This window comes from Phyllobates terribilis, unplaced genomic scaffold, assembly GCF_046119375.1.
Source record: "Phyllobates terribilis strain yellow unplaced genomic scaffold, ASM4611937v1 Scaffold_10__3_contigs__length_209671492, whole genome shotgun sequence".
NCBI classification, from domain to species: Eukaryota; Metazoa; Chordata; class Amphibia; order Anura; family Dendrobatidae; genus Phyllobates; species Phyllobates terribilis.
Window position 1 is genome coordinate 133,446,059 of NW_027362770.1, and position 20,469 is coordinate 133,466,527.

Here is a 20,469-nt window from a genome sequence, read left to right on the forward strand (position 1 = left end):
CCCGAGCTTCAAAAACAAAATCTCCAGACACTTCAACTCCGATATGAAATATGGAATAACTGAAGTTCCATAATTCTGATGATGACGGGACCCATATTTTTAGGGGTAGGACCAGCTAGGGAATGATAGAGATATTTTTCTGACGCTGAAAAATGCTACGTAGAGCTGTAGCTCAAAAACACCAGAATAGCAGACTGCAACTATGCGATGTGTGGTCTCTAAATGAAGGTAAAATCATAATAGAAAATATGATATCACTTTGGGGCTTCTGGGATGAACGCACGATGAGTTATCCCAAAAAACAGGGTTTTAATACAAATCTGAAGGGTGGAGCCCAGCCCCTGTGATGTCATCACAGGGGGGTCTCTCCCTTCAGCATAAAATAGTTTGTTGAGACTGAAGCTGTGTTATTTGTCCGAGAGTATATGTTTATCATAGTGGAGGACCCTGTTCGATAACAGTAAATGAAGTGTCTCCCCTCCACCTATATTGAATCGTCGCAGCGTTCTTTATAGTGTAAGTTTCTCCTTTTATCCTGTTTTATTTGTGTAACTGCTTATGTATTTTAATGTCTCCTTTGTAACATCCTTGTATATATTTTTCCTAAACACTACCTCCCTTTTGGATTAAATATAAAATTTAATAGTTCTGTTTCTTTTGTCCTGTAATCGTTCCCTCCCTCGAAGCCATATACGCTACCAAAACGCAGGCATCCTTCCAGGCCTGTATTATATTTCAAACTCGGCCGGTGGTGGCAGAGAATATTAATAATTGGGCTATCGTGAAACTGACAGTGACCATACGGAGGGCGTAAACACGTATTCCATGCTTTGGAACCCAGAGGTGTGACGCCATACGCTCACTGGTCGCTTGACGATACCTAAGGAGTGAGTAGTCTGGATCGTGAGCTCGCGATTATGGACGAAATACTGACAGCGTGATGGCACGGCGAGATATCGCGTGATCTCCCCGGTGTCGTCCCTGTGGAGTTCCTGACAGGGCACATACTGTGTGGTGGGCTGTGCGAGGACATCATACTGCCTGGGAAAATGTGCGAGGTCATCATACTGCGTGGGGGGCTGTGTGAGGACATCATACTGTGTGGAGGAATGTTCGGGATAATCATACTGCATGGGGGGCTGTGCAAGGGACATCATACTACGTGGGGGATGTGCAAGAGACATCATACTGCCTGGGGGATGTGCGGGGATATCATACTGAGTGGAGGGATGTGTGGGGATATAATACTGAGTGGAGGGATGTGCGGGGACATCATACTGCATGAGGGGCTGTGTGGGATATACTGTTTGGAGGGATGTGCAGGGACATCATACTGTGTGGGGGGGGGTGGACCTTATACTGCATGGAGGGATGTGTGGGGATATCATACTGTGTGAGTGGATGTGAAAGGACATTATACTGTGTGGATGGCTATGTGAGGGCATCATTCTGCATTGCGTTATATCGCAAAGGGTTGCCTTCTTTAAAGCCATGTCCGAACCTTAGTGTTAAAAACTTGGCGAAACATTTGGCGTAGTCGGCAGGATGCGTAGAAGGCTCAGAAGTTCTTTTTTGTTAAAAATTACAATCATCTGGAATTTATAAGGACTCTGTGTGATAAGGTGTGATAGAGTGATATTGCGTAAAACATGCCTCTCTTTAAGAGAAAGGTAGGTGTAAGTGAGTCTATTGAGATTCCAGGTTGGGAACAGACTCCCTATAATATTTTGGCAACCAAATGGTCCCACAGTGTTGCTTTGAGTGAACCATGGGACAAATGTTTGAAGGATGCTGAACCTGATGATGTAGTTGCATGCTTGCAGAAAGTGAAAGTAGAAAAAGATAAAGAGTTGGGCGCTGTTGGTAGGCGTGGATGGATCCTGCTGTCTGCATATAGAAAACAGCATGAGGAAAGAATACCTATATTAACAAAAGTTCAGGAATTGGAAAGACAGTTGTGTGAGGCCCAGAATGCATTGGTTATAGCACAGCGTCAGAATAAGTTATTAATGGACAGATGTGATGGATATCAGCATGTTGCAGAAAAGGGCTCATGGAGCTGTGGATGGCCCAAAATTTGTCCAACTCAGTCATGAACCTGTAGTGAAGGAGGCCTTCCGTACCTTGACAATTCAGCAGCCACATGTGGTGTGTAGTATGCTTGATGTTGTGGCCATGGCATTGCAGCATAAATACCCATCCGAGGCGGACTGGCCGCCCAATGAAAACCATGGTTTACATTGAAAAATTGTGCTCAGAGGTTGAAGGAGGAGGTCATGAAAAATGCTATTTCGGCAAGCACCTATGATGGTTATATGCAAGTTGCTGTGAGTGTATCTGTTAGAAATCATATCATTAGACATGCCCCTCCAGCCTATAAGCATATCATGATGACACTAATGGTAAATCAGACTGGGAAAACTATCGCCAATACATTGGAGGCAATTAGACAGTTAGGGGATCTGGGAGATTGGGGTCCCAAATAAAAGGGTAATTTTCCTTCTGAAGAGCAGCATGACAATGTCAAAAGTAATTACAATCCTAGATCCCGCATTACCCGGAAAGATATGTTTATGGCCCTGATAAAGGATGGTGTCCACAGGGATAAAATAGACGGGATTGGTACTGACGAGATGTAGAAATTGTATCAAAAGAGAGGACTTAATAAAAAGTCAGGGGTTTCACATAATAGGAAGGTTACAGTAAAAGATTCTGAATCCCCACAGCAGGTGTCGGGCAGGACACGGGGAGAGAGCGGGCCCACTCCCTCCTCGTCACCAGCAAAGCCCACAGCACAGGGGTTTGAGGATCTTTATGCTGAAGTTAAATCCTTGATACAGGAATTCAAAGCCCAACAGAAGGGGGCATCATTTTCTCCTAATAAGATGTCTTCATCTGAAATGGAGGATCGATGGAGGGAGACAGATAAAAGTGACTGACATGCTGGCCACACCCCACAAATGTTGGTAGATACAGGGGCAGAGGCCAGTTTGATTAATGGACCTCCAAAACAATTCAGTGAGTGCAAGGTTATAACTACAGAATTAGGAGGAAAGCAAATTGAGGCAATTCAGGACAGAGCAAAACCAGGAGTTAGTAGAATCTCCACATTGCATGAGAAGTTAAGCAAAGTCTCTGTGGGACTTCAGGAGCAGGAGATATCCTTTGAACAATTGATTCCTGAGCAGAGGAAACAAGAGTGGTTTACAGAAGGGTCAGCTAGTTACCAAGGTAACAACCGTGTGTGGAACGCAGTGGGCTATCAGACTACAAGTATACATAGCAAAGAAGTATGCGGAAAAGGATTGTGGAAAGATATCTGGGCAATTGTACAAATAATTAAAGTGACTGTGTTTCATGTTGATGCTATTTGTGCTTCAGATACCCTGGAAAGACTCTTCAACTCAGTAGCAGACAAATAGTCCAAAAATTTGGCAAATGGACTACATTGGCCCTCCTGTACAGGATGGAGGATGTGTATGCGTATGCATGGTTGTGGACACGTATTCTGGGTTTACATTGATTTGTACCTGTAAAATGGCCAATGCTAACAATACTATTAAGACTTTGTAAGCAATGGTATTGTACTATGGTATCCAAATACAGATTCAAAGTGACAATGAAAGTCACTTCAAAGGAGTTGTAAAGAAAATCAGGACTGTTATAGGCTTGCAAATGCCACCTGAGCATTTTGGTCTTATAACCTCAAGGTCAGGCTTGGCCTTAAAGGGTATTCAGGTAATGGGAGGAGTGATAGACCAGGATTATCAGGGAGAGATTAAAGTACTTTTAATGAATGATAAAGAAAAGGTCATGATAATACAGAAGAGAGATAGGATAGCTCAGTTACTGGTACTGTCTATTTCTAAAACGAAGGTGGTCAGAGTAAGGGCCCCTGCAGTTGTGACAGTCAGAGGAGGTGAAGGATTTGGATCCTCACATCCTATCAATGATGGTGCAAAAATCTGGGTGAAACAACTGGGTGACAAAGGTCCTCCAGAACCTGCTGAGGTAATTGTTCGAGGAGCAGACCATGTGTTGATAGTTATGAAACCCGGGCAAAAGAAGGGGGAACACGTCCCAACTGACCGGGATTTTGTCCATAGAATAATATGTGTTTTCCCTTTAGATGAAAATCTGGAAATGATGACCCAAGCGATCTTCAAACCGAAAATCGAGAGGCCAACCGTGGAAAATGTGGCGTCGTGGAAAACCTAACAGAATCTATGGATTTACTTGGCTCAAATGATGAACACTAGATATTTTTGCGTGACAAAGGTTACCACTGCTATCAATATATTTGAGACTTGGTGGCAGTACCGACCCCTTTACAGTTATGGACAAAGCTTATAGGGGTAGCTACTCAAGATGAGGACACAGAAGGAGAAGCTGTGACCCAGAACTTCACGTGCAATCCATGGTGTGCCTGTGTGAACTGCATTGGGGAAAGTTTTTTGGCAGAGGAGATGATTGCCATGAAGACTTTGAGTATTATGTGGCACCCCTGGGGGTTCGGCCGCCACAGGAGTGCTGCACTTTTTTAATGGAGTGTGGTGTTCCTCCTCTGAGGTAAGTCCGGTGTGATGGTAGTTACCTAGCTTTGCATCCAACACCACATTTCTCCACCAGAGGGAGCTAGTATGCACTAGGTGCTGCTCCCCTGGTTACAGGGAGACTGGGGAACACAAAGTGGTAGGAACCAGTTAGTGGGTGTGGGTGGAGGAACAGTTAGTCAGTTACACTTCTAATTTGATATTTAATAGAATGCCATCTTGATCCTTGGTCTCTTCTTGGTTCTTTTTGGTCCTCTTTTGTCTTGCTGATGGTCCTGTGTGGGCCTGTTCAGCTCTTCAGACCTGTGTGGTCTCTGACGGTGTGTCTGTCAAGTGGTCGTACTGTGCTGTCATGAACTGTGTGTAAAGTGACTTCCCTCCGGGAGCGCAGATCCTGTGTGGGCCTGCACCGGCAAGGGACACAGCCCTCGTAGCCCGATCTATGGGACGAGAGGGAGGTTGCAGACAAGGAATGTCTCAACCCGACCAAGGACCAGGATCAAGAAGGCCCGGGAGCTTTAGAGTGTGGCTCCCTAGCAAATGGGTCCCGGGGAGGATGCAGACGGAGCGGAGTACGCCACCTGTCCTCGCCTACCTGATCTATTCAGAGGGATTCCGGCTGCAAGAGGGGTACCGGCCCCCGACACCCGACCTCGCACTCTATGTCCAGGATCCCGCCGGGCTTGGGATAGAGAGGAATTGCCACCCGAGCCATACACCTGAGAGGAGCTCAGAGGGAGACCCGGCCTATCTACACACGCACAGACGGGAAGGGGTAAAGTCTGTAGTGCAGGAACACTCTGGTGTAGGGACGCTGCCTGACACTGGACTTCCTCGGAGGTAGTCGGACCCTCGTCCCTGGTGGCCGCAGGACTCCGCGAGGAGCAGGGAGAAGCCTTGCTCTGCTTATGAGAACTGTGAGTAAAGCCTTGGAAGTTCATCCCTATGGCCTCCGGACTGTTCATTACGCGCCATACTACGCAACACGGTGCCCGCGTCTCTACTCCCGCACTACTACTCCCCCATCATCCTGCCTTGCCTGCCCTGAGGCCGCGCTCCGCCTGTGGGGAGCAGCGAGAACTGTAGCCGTCATGACACCGGGCCTCAGTGGACTGTAGCGGCGCTGGTGGCGCATCACCAGACACCACAGGTGGCGTAGTCGATAAACCACCACTCTACCCGGATAGCCCTAACATCATTTTTAATGTGACGGCCCTGGGCACGGAACGGGTCCAGGCCACGACTGCATCCCCCGTTCTCAACATCTGACCCGGCTCCGAGTACCCCATCTTCCCAGGGCAGGGCTTGAGAGGCGTCACAATTACGCCAGCTAATTTATTTTTTGCTATAATTTGTTCATGCCTTGCTTTATGTTCTTGTACACAGTGTACACTTCCATTATTATTTTTATGTCAATCATCCGCTAAAACCATCCCCTTAGGATAGGGTACATACAGACAATACAGAATAAGCATATCTCATATCGAAAGGAGTGAAGGCCCTGCTCGCAAGCTTACAGTCTATGAGGAAATGGGGGAGACACAAAAGGTAAAAAGTACATATATTGTATGATGCAGCCTTGATATACTAAATAGGATAAATAATAATACATGGACTGATCGCCAGCCAATATGTGTACAGTCCAGACCGAGGCTATTAAGTACATGGATGGTATGAACCTGAAATTGAAGAAGACTTTAATATGGGCCAAAACTGGGACAGTTAGATAGTGTGTTGAGGCGATAGGCCAGTCTAAAGAAATGGGTTTTTAGGGTCCGCTTGAAACTGTGGGTATTGGGAATTAATCGAACTGTCCAGGGTAGTGCATTCCAGAGAATTAGTGCAGCACGTGAGAAATCTTAGAGACGGGAGTGGGAAGTTCGGATTATGGAGGATTTTCGTTTTAAGTCATTGGCAGAACGGAGGGCACGTGTAGGGTGGTAGACTGAGACAAGGGAGGAGATGTAGGGGAGTACTGAAGCATGGAGCGCTTTGTGGGTAAGCGTGATAAGTTTAAATTGAACTCTATATTGGACGGGCAACCAGTGCTATAACTGGCACAGTCATTTACCTTTGTTCCAAGTGCCAGCCACTGTGGGGGCAAAGGTCAATTAGATTTAGTAGTGTACTACTTTCACTATATAAGACCAGAGAAATAATACTGAGACAGACGCCATAAGTTGTACCTGCACTGATGTGTAGTGTTGTATGTACCTGCCCATGCAGTGTTGTGAAGACTTCCAGGGGTTTCTCTGTCTAGGTGAAATTGCTTCTCTGATCTTCCAGATGGATAATGTTTAAAAGCTCTTTGGTGATGAAGTGAGTATATATATACAGTACAGACCAAAAGTTTGGACACACCTTCTCATTTAAAGATTTTTCTGTATTTTCATGACTATGAAAATTGTACATTCACACTGAAGGCATCAAAACTATGAATTAACACATGTGGAATTATATACTTAACAAAAAAGTGTGAAACAGCTGAAAATATGTCTTATATTCTAGGTTCTTCAAAGTAGCCACATTTTGCTTTGATGACTGCTTTGCACACTCTTGGCATTCTCTTGATGAGCTTCAAGAGGTAGTCACCGGAAATGATCTTCCAAACATCTTGAAGGAGTTCCCAGAGATGCTTAGCACTTGTTGGACCTTTTGCCTTCAGTCTGCGGTCCAGCTCACCCCAAACCATCTCGTTTGGGTTCAGGTCTGGTGACTGTGGAGGCCAGGTCATCTGGCGTAGCACCCCATCACTCTCCTTCTTGGTCAAATAGCCCATACACAGCCTGGAGGCGTGTTTGGGGTCATTGTCCTGTTGAAAAATAAATGATGGTCCAACTAAATGCAAACCGGATGGAATAGCGTACCGCTGCAAGATGCTGTGGTAGCCATGCTGGTTCAGTATGCCTTCAATTTTGAATAAATCCCTAACAGTGTTGCCAGCTAAGCACCCCCACACCATCACACCTCCTCCTCCATGCTTCACGGTGGGAACCAGGCATGTAGAGTCCATCCGTTCACCTTTTCTGCATCGCACAAAGACACGGTGGTTGGAACCAAAGATCTCAAATTTGGACTCATCAGACCAAAGCACAGATTTCCACTGGTCTAATGTCCATTCCTTGTGTTCTTTAGCCCAAACAAGTCTCTTCTGCTTGTTGCCTGTCCTTAGAAGTGGTTTCCTAGCAGCTATTTTACCATGAAGGCCTGCTGCACAAAGTCTCCTCTTAACAATTGTTGTAGAGATGTGTCTGCTGCTAGAACTCTATGTAGCATTGACCTGGTCTCTAATCTGAGCGGCAATTAACCTGCGATTTCTAAGGCTGGTGACTCGGATAAACTTATCCTCAGAAGCAGAGGTGACTCTTGGTCTTCCTTTCCTGGGGCGGTCCTCATGTGAGCCAGTTTCTTTGTAGCGCTCGATGGTTTTTGCAACTGCACTTGGGGACACTTTCAAAGTTTGCCCAATTTTTCGGACTGACTGATCTTCATTTCTTAAAGTAATGATGGCCACTCCTTTTTCTTTACTTAGCTGCATTTTTATTGCCATAATACAAATTCTAACAGTCTATTCAGTAGGACTATCAGCTGTGTATCCACCTGACTTCTGCACAACACAACTGGTGGTCCCAACCCCATTTATAAGGCAAGAAATCCCACTTATTAAATCTGACAGGGCACACCTGTGAAGTGAAAACCATTTCCGGTGACTACCTCTTGAAGCTCATCAAGAGAATGCCAAGAGTGTGCAAAGCAGTTATCAAAGCAAAAGGTGGCTACTTTGAAGAACCTAGAATATAAGACATATTTTCAGTTGTTTCACATTTTTTTGTTAAGTATATAATTCCACATGTGTTAATTCATAGTTTTGATGCCTTCAGTGTGAATGTACAATTTTCAAAGTCATGAGAATACAGAAAAATCTTTAAATGAGAAGGTGTGTCCAAACTTTTGGTCTGTACTGTATATAGAAATATATATCTACTATATAATTGTCTTATCCCGTCTGTCTGTCTGTCTGTCTGTCCTGGAAATCCCGCGTCGCTCATTGGTCCGGCAGCGGCCAATCAGCGCCTCGGGATTTCTGAAAAAAGATGGCGGTTGTTAGCGGCTCATCTGCGGGACGGAGCTCAGCGGCGATGCAGCCGGGAGATGAGCGCCGCGAGGCGCTCATCTCCCGGCCGGTACCATCAGAAGGACCTCGACCGCCGGACCCATCTGCGGAACGGAGATGCAGCCGGGAGATGACCGGCGCGAGGCGCTCATCTCCCGGCCGGTAGCAGCGGAAGGACCGCCGGCGTCGCTGACCTCCATGCGGAAGGGAGGACCGGGGAGCGGCGCTGCGGGTCGGGATACTTCTGCTGCGAGCGCTCGCTCATGTCCCGGGTTCTCGCTGCGGAACTACCCGCACAGGCAGCGCCGCTCCCCGGTCCTCACCAAGACGATTCGATGATTGGTCGCGGTCTTCGGACCCGACTAATCACTCGACTAATCGGCCGCGACCAGTCACCGATCTTGGCTCCACATTTAAACACCGCTGTGCTGATTGGTCGCCGACGCTGGGCGCGACCAATCACCGATTTTGTCGCCACATTTAAATAGCGTCCGCGACCAATCAGCACAGCGGTGTTTAAATGTGGAGCCAAGATCGGTGATTGATCGCGGCCGATATTTAAATTTGGCGCCCAAATCGGTGATTGGTCGCGGGCAGCGTCCGCGACCAATCAGCACAGTAGTGTTTAACTTTTGCGGCAAGATCAGTGATTGGTCGCGGGCCAAGACCGCGACCAATCACCGATTTGTGCGGCACATTTAAATAGCGGCCGCGACCAATTGGATGTCAGCGCCGCTCCCCGGTCCTCCCTTCACACCCTAGCCGCATGGAAGTCAGCGGCGCTGCCTGTGCGGATACTTCTGCTGCGAGAACCCGGGAGATGAGCGGGCGCTCGCAGCAGAAGTATCCCGACCCGCAGCGCCGCTCCCCGGTCCTCCCTTCACACCCTAGCCGCTGATGTCCCCACAGTATCCGCATGGTGTTACAAAGGTCTGGACATTTGTGTTAAACATCGCTGATTGGTCGCCGACGCTATTTAAATGTAGCGCCAAAATCGGTGATTGTTCGCACCCAGCGTCGGCGACCAATCAGCGATTTTTAACACAAATGTCCGGACCTTTGTAACACCATGCGGATACTGTGGGGACATCAGCGGCTAGGGTGTCAAGGGAGGACCGGGGAGCGGCGCTGACGTCCATGCGGCTAGGGTGTGAAGGGAGGACCGGGCAGCGGCGCTGACATCCAATTGGTCGCGGCCGCTATTTAAATGTGCCGCACAAATCGATGACTGTTCGCGGTCTTGGCCCGCGACCAATCACTGATCTTGCCGCAAAAGTTAAACACTGCTGTGCTGATTGGTCGCCGACGCTGCCCGCGACCAATCACCGATTTGGGCGCCAAATTTAAATATCGGCCGCAACCAATCACCGATCTTGGCTCCACATTTAAACACCGCTGTGCTGATTGGTCGCAGACACTATTTAAATGTGGCGCCAATATCGGTGATTGGTCGCGCCCAGTGTCAGCGACCAATCAGCACAGCGGTGTTTAAATGTGGAGCCAAGGTCGTTGATTGGTTGGCGGCCGATATTTAAATTTGGCGCCCAAATCGGTGATTGGTCGCGGGCAGCGCCAGCGACCAATCAGCGATTTTTAACACAAATGTCCAGACCTTTGTAACACCATGCGGATACTGTGGGGAGATCAGCGGCTAGCGTGTCAAGGGAGGACCGAGGAGCGGCGCTGCGGGTCGGGATACTTCTGCTGCGAGCAGTCGCTCATCTCCCGGCTTCTCGCAGCGGAAGTAGCCGCACAGGCAGCGCCGCTCCCCGGTCCTCACTAATACGATTCCGCTCCCCGGTCCTCACCAATACGATTCGCTGATTGGTCGCGCTCTCCGCACGCGACCAATCAGTGTTCTTGGCGCTAAAGTTAAACACCGCTCTGCTGATTGGTCGCGGCCGCTGCCCGCGACCAATCACCGATTTGGGCGCCACATTTAAATAGCGGCCGCGACCAATCACCGATCTTGCCGCCACATTTAAACACCGCTGTGCTGATTGGTCGCGGCTCGCGTCCGTGACCAATCAGCGAGCTTAGCGCCAAATTTAAACGCTCTGCTGATTGGTCGCGGACGCCAGACGCGTCCAATCAGCGAGATTGGCGCCAAATTTAAACAACGCTCTGCTGATTGGTCGCGGACTCCAGCTGCGACCAATCAGCGATTTTGCCGCCAAATTTAAACCCCGCTCTGCTAATTGGTCGCGGATGCCGTCCGCGACCAATCAGCAGTATTGGCGCCAAATTTAAACCCCACTCTGCTGATTGGTCGCGGTTGCCAACCGGGACTAATCAACATTATTGGCGTCAAATTTAAACCCCGCTCTGCTGATTTGTCGCGGTTGCCGTCCGCGACCAATCAGCAGTATTGGCGCCAAATTTAAACCCCGCTCTGCTGATTAGTCGCGACCGCCGGCTGTGACCAATCAGCGATATAGTCGTCAAATTTCAACACCGCTTTGCTGATTGGTCACGGTTGCCGGCCGCGAACAATCAGCGATTTTGGCGCCAAATTTAAACACCGCTCTGCTGATTGCGCCCGGTCTGCCGCATATATATTCTAGAATACCCGATGCGTTAGAATCGGGCCACCATCTAGTATATATATATGTACTTAACCTTTGTATTATAACATATACAAAAGTGTATGCAATATCATCATATCATACTATTCCTTTAATTATGTATTTTACCTTTTAAATCAACTATTATAAATAAAATTGCGTTATATCGCAAAGGGTTGCCTTCTTTAAAGCCGTATCCGAACCTTAGTGGTAAAAACTTGTCAAAACAGGGGGGCTGTGTGGGGACATCAAATTGTTTGAAGGGCTATGTGGGGACATTATATTTTGCTGCGAGCTGTTGATCAAGGTACAATGGCTGAATAACAGGAGCGTATGATTTATAAACGTTATAAAAAACAGTAAATTATATAGTTTTGATTTTCTGCTACAGGTACAGTAAGAGTATATGTTACAATAAGCCCTGCCTTAAAATGTGTTAGCAGTAGCAGAGAGTCACCAGACTTCATTCTGCTCAATATTAAGTGATAAACATTAATATAAAACAATAATAATAATAATGTTGAGTTGAGTTTGTCCAGTTGGTTTTGCCATGCGCAACAGTCACGGTATCTTATGTGGCCCTTTAGAAAACTGAATTGCCCACCCCGGCCCTGAAGTAATAAAGACCCCAGATTGGATGACCTAAAGTAATACAGATCCTATACAAGACCCCCTAAAGTAATACAGATGGATGTAAACATTAAATGGAGCTGAACAGCACTGTGTAGTGGCCGTTCTTAGATATTGCAGCTTAGCTCATATTGAAGAAAATGGGAGCTGAGCTGCAGTACCGGGGAACAGCCACTTCACAGATTATGGCGCTGTGCTGTTCATTTCCATTCACTGTTTCTATCCGGCCACTGACACCCAGCATCCCCATGGATCTTGTGCGTGTAACAATAAATCTCCCCCAACACTCTGTTCAGGGCATGGCTGCAGAGCCCCATTCATGGGGTACCAGCGCACCAATCTTGGGATCTCTGGGGTTCCCAGCAGTCGAACCTCCAGACATCAGCAAGTGATCCTTTATCTTATAAATAGCGGATAAGTTGATTTTTTTAGGGATAACCCATTAACCCCCAAGGGTGCTTTGTAGGTTAATCACCAGGCCAATTTTTACAATTCTGACCACTGTCACTTTATGAGGTAATTACTCTGGAACGCTTCAACGGATCCCCCTGATTCTGAGATTGTTTTTTTGTGACATATTGTACTTCATGATTGTGGTAAAATTTCTTCGATATCACTTGCGTTTATTTGTGAAAAAATCGGAAATTTGGCGAAAATTTAGAAAATTTCGCCATTTTCAAAATTTTAATTTTTAAGCCCTGAAATCAGAGCGATATGTCACACAAAAGAGTTAATAAATAACATTTCCCACATGTCTACTTTACATCAGCACAATTTTGGAACCAATTTTTTTTTTGTTAGGGAGCTATAAGGGTTAAAAGTTGACCAGCGATTTCCCATTTTTCCAACAAAATTTACAAAACCATTTTTTTAGGGACCACATCACATTTGAAGTCACTTTGAGAGGTCTTTATGACAGAAAATACCCAAAAGTGACACCATTCTAAAAACTGCGCCCCTCAAGGTGCTCAAAACCACATTCAAGAACTTTATTAACCCCTCAGGTGCCTCACAGGAATTTTTGGAATGTGGAAGAAAAAAATGAACATTTAACTTTTTTCACAAAAATGTTACTTTAGACCCAATTTTTTTTATTTTCGCAGAGGTAACAGGAAAAAATGGACCCCAAAATTTGTTGTGCAATTTCCCCTGAGCACGCAGATACTCCATATGTGGGGAAAAACCACTGTTTGGGCGCACGGCAGGGCTCGGAAGGGAAGGAGCGCCATTTGACTTTTTGATTGTAAAATTTGCTTGAATAATTAGCGGACCCCATGTTTCGTTTGGAGAGCCCCTGATGTGCCTAAACAGTGGAAACACCCCACAAGTGACACCATTTTGGAAACTAGACCCCTCAGGGAACTTATATAGATGTATGATGAGAACCTTGCACCCCCAGGTGCTTCACAGAAGTTTATAACATTGAACCGTAAAAATACAATTTTCACATTTTTTCAACAAAAATGTTTTTCAGCCCCCAATTTTGCATTTTCATAAGGGTAACAGGAGAAATTGCACCATGAAATTTGTTGTGCAATGTCTCCTGAGTAAGCAGATACCCCATATGTGGGGGAAACCAGTGAGCGCACGGCAGGGTTCGGAAGGGAAGGAGCGCCATTTGACTTTTTGAATGTAAAATTTGCTTGAATAATTAGTGGACGCCATGCTGCATGTTGGAAAGTCCCTGATGTGCCTAAACAGTGGAAACCGCTCCCCCCTCCCCCCAGTGACTCCATTTTGGAAACTACACCCCTCCAGGATTTTATCAAGGGGTATAGTGAACATTTTGAACCCAGAGGTACGACACAGAATTAGATAACATTAGGTCATCATATTGAATAAGTTGTCATTAGTCTTGAGTGCAAGTGCTCGCTACTTGAGTTTGCATCGGGTGCTCGGGTATGCACCATGTATCGCGCGTGCTCGCATGTTTCACAGTTATTAGACACCCAAAAAAAACATGGGGGAATCGCTCGTGCATGACAGGCAATCCCCGTGAGGTTTTTTTGGCTGTATAACAGCTGCAAAACATTTGGGGCGGAGACTCAAGCATGTCACTCGAGCACCCGCCATACTCGGTGCATACCTGAGCACCCGATGCAAACTCAAGTAGCGAGCACTTGCGCTCAACATTAGTCGCCATATCGTCGTCATTTTTTTTTCTTTACTTCTGAAAAAATCCCAACCCTAACCCTAGCCCAACTCTAACCCTAGCCTAACCCTAACCCTAGCACAACCGTAACCCTAGCCCAACCCTAACCCTACCCTAACCCTAGCACAACCCTAACCCTAACCCTACCCTGACCCTAACCCTACCCTGACCCTAGCCCAACCCTAATCCTAGCCCAACCCTAACCCTAGCACAACCCTAACCCTAAAGTTTAATTTTTACGCTGTTCCTTGTGCGGTATAAGTGATTAGACGTCTTTATTCTTCGGGTCGGTGCAATTACAGCGATGCCAGATTCATATCGGGTTTTTATGACTGACAGCTGTCACACACTAAAAGACGCATTTTTTTGCAAAGACTAGTTTTTGCATCGCCATATTTTGAGAGCTATAATTTTTCCATATTTTGGCAGACAGAGTCATGTGACGGCTTGTTTTTTGCAGGACAAGTTGACGTTGTTATTGGTACCATTTTCGGGCACGTGACATTTTTTGATCGCTTTCTATTCTGATTTTTAGAAGGCAGAATAAACAAAAACCAACAATTCCAGAATTGTTTTTTTTTTTTTTTATGCATTCTGTGTGTGGTAAAATTGATAAGGTAGCTTTATTCTTCGGGTCAGTACGTTTACAGCGGTACCGCATTTATATATTTTTTTTATATTTTGGCGCTTTTACACAATAAAATCTATTTTATAGAAAAAAGAATTGTTTTTGCATCGCTTTATTCTGAGAGCTATAACTTTTTTATTTTTCCGCCGTTGGAGCTGTACCATTTTTATTTACATTCGTCTTTTTGATCTCTTGTTATTCCATTTTTTGTTTGGCTGTATGATGAGGCAACATCATTTTATGTTTAGTTTTTTATTTCTTTTTTTTACCGTGTTCACTAAAGGGGTTAACTAGCAGGACAGTTTTATAGGTCAGGTCGTTCCGGACGCTGTGATACCAAATATGTTTACTTTTATTGGTTTATTTTTTTTTTCATAAGATTATTTATTTATGGGTACAATATATTTTTATTTTTTTGATTATTTTTTTTATTTTTTTTTTTAGATTTTTACAATTTTTAATTTTTTTAAATTTTTTCACTTTCTGACATTTTTCTTACTTTGCAGCACCATCCCTGTGCTATGCAGCCTGTCAGCGCTGCACAGGGAGAAGTTACTTTGGTCGTGCACTGCGCATGACCAAAGCAACTTCCTGCCTCCTGGTGACCCAGATGTTGTCATGATGACGTCGGGTCACCATGGCAACATCCGGGACCGGACTCAGATGCCGCTGGACGCCGGCAGAGAAGGTAAGTATCGCGCTTACCTCCTCTTGCCACCGGAATGCTGCGATCGATTTCGACCGCAGCATTTCGGGGGTTAATGTGCCGGGAGCGGTGTGGGACCGCTTCCTGCACATAGTACCGGGTGTCAGCTGTAACAAACCGCTTGTGTGTGGGCGTATTAATACGTATCAGGCCCATAAGGCCCAGGGCACAGATACGTATTAATATGCCCGGGCCAGAAAGTGGTTAAACAGTGTTCTGTATAGTCTTCATTAAAGGGCTATTCCTTGTAGGATTTGTTTTGAGAACAAACCTTTAAAGAGTAACCGCTGTTTTAATTTTTATTATTTCATAAATCAATAGTACACATGAAAATAAGCAATAATAAGAAATCCGCTTCTTTCTCCTCCTGGACTGATTTTTCATTCTGAAATCCTCAATTCACTGGTAAAATCTGTATTCCGCGAAATCAGATTTTCCCATTGCTGAGATAGGAGATGACAGTTGGTGCTTTTAAAGTTATATGGAGTGGGAGGAGCTAGCGGAATACACAGACATTCCACTGCTAGTTCTCCTGAAATGACAGTTACATTTCTCCATAGAATTGTATGAGCACCAACTGTCATCTCCTCTCTCAGTAATGGGAACATCTGTACTCACCGAACACAGATTACTTATGATTTGAGAGTTAATGATCAGTCCAGGAGAAGAAAGAAGAATATTTCTCTGATAAAATCTATTACAAAGTTTCTTATTTTCACGTGTACTATTGATTTATTTAAAAAAAAAGTTACTCTTTAAATATTTTCTACTCTTTTAATGCTGTAGCGTGTCTGTAGGTCCTTTGTATAGTTCAGTAATCTGAAAAAAAAAACATACAAATCCCTCAGAGCTCCTGGTTTGGGCTCTTCCCCACTCTTCCCTATGTAGATAGCAGCTGGGAGGTGGTTGTACACAGATCTCCAGAGTGTGGAGAGGGAAGAAGGCACGTACAGTCTCAGGGAGGGCAGAGAATACAGACTATAGAAAAGGAGGACAGCAAATGAAGAGGAAATATGTGCAGGATAGAAGCTGTGCTGATATATGAAGAGAGTAAGATGTGCAGGATAGAGGCTGTGCTGATATATGAAGAGAGTAAGATGTGCAGGATAGAGGCTGTGCTGATATATGAAGAGAGTGATATGTGCAGGATAGAAGCTGTGCTGATATATGAAGAGGGAAAAATGTGTAGGATAGAGGCTGTGCTGATATATGAAGAGAGAAATATGTGCAGGATAGAGGCTGTGCTGATATATGAAGAGAGTGATATGTGCAGGATAGAAGCTGTGCTGATATATGAAGAGAGAAATATGTGTAGGATAGAGGCTGTGCTGATATATGAAGAGAGTAATATGTTCAGGATAGAAGCTGTGCTGATATATGAAGAGAGAAATATGTGTAGGATAGAGGCTGTGCTGATATATGAAGAGAGAAATATGTGTAGGATAGAGGCTGTGCTGATATATGAAGAGAGTGATATGTTCAGGATATAAGCTGTGCTGATATATGAAGAGAGAAATATGTGCAGGATAGAGGCTGTGCTGATATATGAAGAGAGTGATATGTACAGGATAGAAGCTGTGCTGATACAGTTATATGAAAAAGTTTGGGCACCCCTATTAATCTTAAGCTTAATGTTTTATAAAAATTGGTGTTTTTGCAACAGCTATTTCAGTTTGATATATGTAATAACTGTTGGACACAGTAATGTTTCTGCCTTGAAATGAGGTTTATTGTACTAACAGAAAATGTGCAATCTGCATTCAAACAAATTTTGACAGGTGCATAAGTATGGGCACCTCACCAGAAAAGTGACATTAATATTTAGTAGATCCTCCTTTTGCAAAAATAACAGCCTCTAGTCGCTTCCTGTAGCTTTTAATGATTTCCTGGATCCTGGATGAAGGTATTTCTGACCATTCCTCTTTACAAAACAATTCCAGTTCAGTTAAGTTTGACGGTCACCGAGCATGGACAGCTCTCTTCAAATGATCCCACAGATGTTCAATGATATTCAGGTCTGGGGACTGGGATAGCCATTCCAGAACATTGTAATTGTTCCTCTGCATGAATGCCTGAGTAGATTTGGAGCGGTGTTTTGGATCATTGTCTTGCTGAAAGATCCATCCCTTGCGTAAATTCAACTTTGTCACTGATTCTTGAACATTATTGTCAAGAATCTGCTGATACTGAGTGGAATCCATGCGTCCCTCAACTTTAACAAGATTCCCGATGCCGGCATTGGCCACACAGCCCCAAAGCATGATAGAACCTCCACCAAATTTTACTGCGGGTAGCAAGTGTTTTTCTTGGAATACTGTGTTTTTTTGCCGCCATGCATAGCGCCTTTTAGTATGACCAAACAACTCAATCTTGGTGTCATCAGTCCACAGGACCCTCTTCCAAAAAGAAATTGGCTTCTCCAAATGTGCTTTTGCATACCTCTGCCGACTCTGTTTGTGGCGTGCTTGCAGAAACGGCTTCTTTCGCATCACTCTCCCATACAGCTTCTCCTTGTGCAAAGTGCGTTGTATAGTTGACCGATGCACAGTGACACCATCTGCAGCAAGTTGATGCTGCAGCTCTCTGGAGGTGGTCTGAGGATTGTCCTTGACTGATCTCACCATTCTTCTTCTCTGCCTTTCTGATGTTTTTCTTGGCCTGCCACTTCTGGCCTTAACAAGAACTGTCCCTGTGTTCCTCTATTTCCTTACTATGTTCCACACAGTGGAAACTGACAGGTTAAATCTCTGAGACAGCTTTTTGTATCCTTCCCCTGAACAACTATGTTGAATAATCTTTGTTTTCAGATCATTTGACAGTTGTTTTGAGGAGCCCATGATGCCACTCTTCAGAGGAGATTCAAACAGGAGAACAACTTGCAAGTGGCCACTTTAAGTAGCTTTTCTCATGATTGCATACACCTGGCTATGAAGTTCAAAGCTCAATGAGGTTACAAAACCAAAAAAAGTGCTTTAGTAAGTGAGTAAAAAGTAGGTAGGAGTATTTAAAACAAAAAAATGATAAGGGTGCCCATACTTATGCACCTGTCAAAGTTTGTTTGAATGCAGATTGCACATTTTCTGTTAGTACAATAAACCTCATTTCAAGGCAGAAACATTACTGTGTCCAACAGTTATTACATATATCAAACTAAAATAGCTGTTGCAAAAACACCAATTTTTATAAAACATTAAGCTTAAGATTAATAGGGGTGCCCAAACTTTTTCATATAACTGTATATTAAGAGAGTAATATGTGCAGGATAGAAGCTGTGCTGATATATGAAGAGAGTAATATGTGCAGGATAGAGGCTGTGCTGATATATGAAGAGAGAAATATGTGCAGGATAGAGGCTGTGCTGATATATGAAGAGAGTGATATGTGCAGGATAGAAGCTGTGCTGATATATGAAGAGAGAAATATGTGTAGGATAGAGGCTGTGCTGATATATGAAGAGAGTAATATGTTCAGGATAGAAGCTGTGGTGATATATTAAGAGAGTAATATGTGCAGGATAGAAGCTGTGCTGATATATGAAGACAGTAGCACTGGGCTTCATAGGAGACCAGTAATTCTACCATAGACTGAAATATTACAGTATTGCCGTGTATTTTATAAGCAATCAACTGATCGCAGGTTCAAATTCTCTTAAGAGAACTAATAAAAGCATGTAAAAAACATTAAAAAATTGTTTGAAAAATAACATATTTAAAATATAAATATTTTTAATTTATTTTAAGTAGTAAAACAAAGAAAAACAAACCATATAAATTTGATATCGCTATAATTGTACTGACCCGTAGAGCAAAAGAGCAAAGTAATTTTTACCACTAACTGACCGTTGTAAAAACTAAAGACAATAGTTTTGTTTTTTTTTATTACAATTCCACCCCTATTTTCCCATTTTTCAGTCCATTGTACGGTAAAGTGAATGGCATCATTCACAACTGCAGACAATGTGAATGGAAAAGTGAAAAAGTCATGGCTGTTGCATGGCGAAGAAGAAAGCACGGAAGCAAAAAACTGGCGACGTCACCATGGGGTTAACAATCAATTGCCCCAATGCAGTTTGTATCAGTGAATGTTATAGGGCCTTTAAATGAGTGTTGATCAACTTGTTATATCATTTGTTCAGAAAGGAACTTTAGTGGGTTAAAGGGTCTCTCTGTGACTTTAACATTTATCATGTATTCTTAGGAAAGTCCTTTAAAGGGGACGTGCGTCCATGGGGTACAAGTCTGCAGTCACTCACACTGCACACAGTGGGGATTCGCCAGCGCCAGGATCGATCGGATGCGATTTGCATACTTCCGGCCACATTCCGACTAGACTTGTCATGCCGCTCTCATCTAGTTGGCATGTGACCGCATGTATGCAAATCACATACTTGCCTTCACATGACCTCTGCTCCCGGCGCTGGCACCAGAGAATTGCTTTGTGAGGATTCACAAGTCAACAGTCACATAGAGTGACTGCAGACTTACAGTATATCCCAAGGCTGGATGTCCCCTTTAATGTGTGATTGGTTGAAAGACAAACTCTGGGACCTGTCCAATAAGGATAAGCTACAATCCCTTTAATTGTGCTGGTGATTGGGGATCAGAGAGGTCATCTGCTGAAAATAAAATATCGACATCCTTTCCTAAGTCAATGAGAGTCTCATTAACCTCTTTGTGACATCAGACGTACTGTACATGTACATAGGATGTTGGGTGCTCATGTATGGTGAAGGCTCAGGAGCTATCACCTGCCTCCAACAGCAGCAATCTGAGCTAGCACAGATTGCTGCTGTTTTAACCACTTAAATGCCACACCCAATTGGGGGTGGGAGTCCTTTCTGACCCAAGATACCGATACAGTTGAAATCAATGATGGAGGAGGGAGCGTCACCTTTATGTCTGATGTCTCAGCGCAGCGGGTGCGATGACGTCATTACAACGCTCCTGCTGTACTGAGATCTGCAGATGTTATTTATTTAATGTGAAGCCATTATACTGTATGGAGGACTACGTGGGGCCATTATTCTGTATGGAGGACTATGTGGAGCCATTATTCTGTATGGAGGACTATGTGGAGCTATTATTCTGTATGGAGGACTACAGTATGTAATAGTTTACATAGT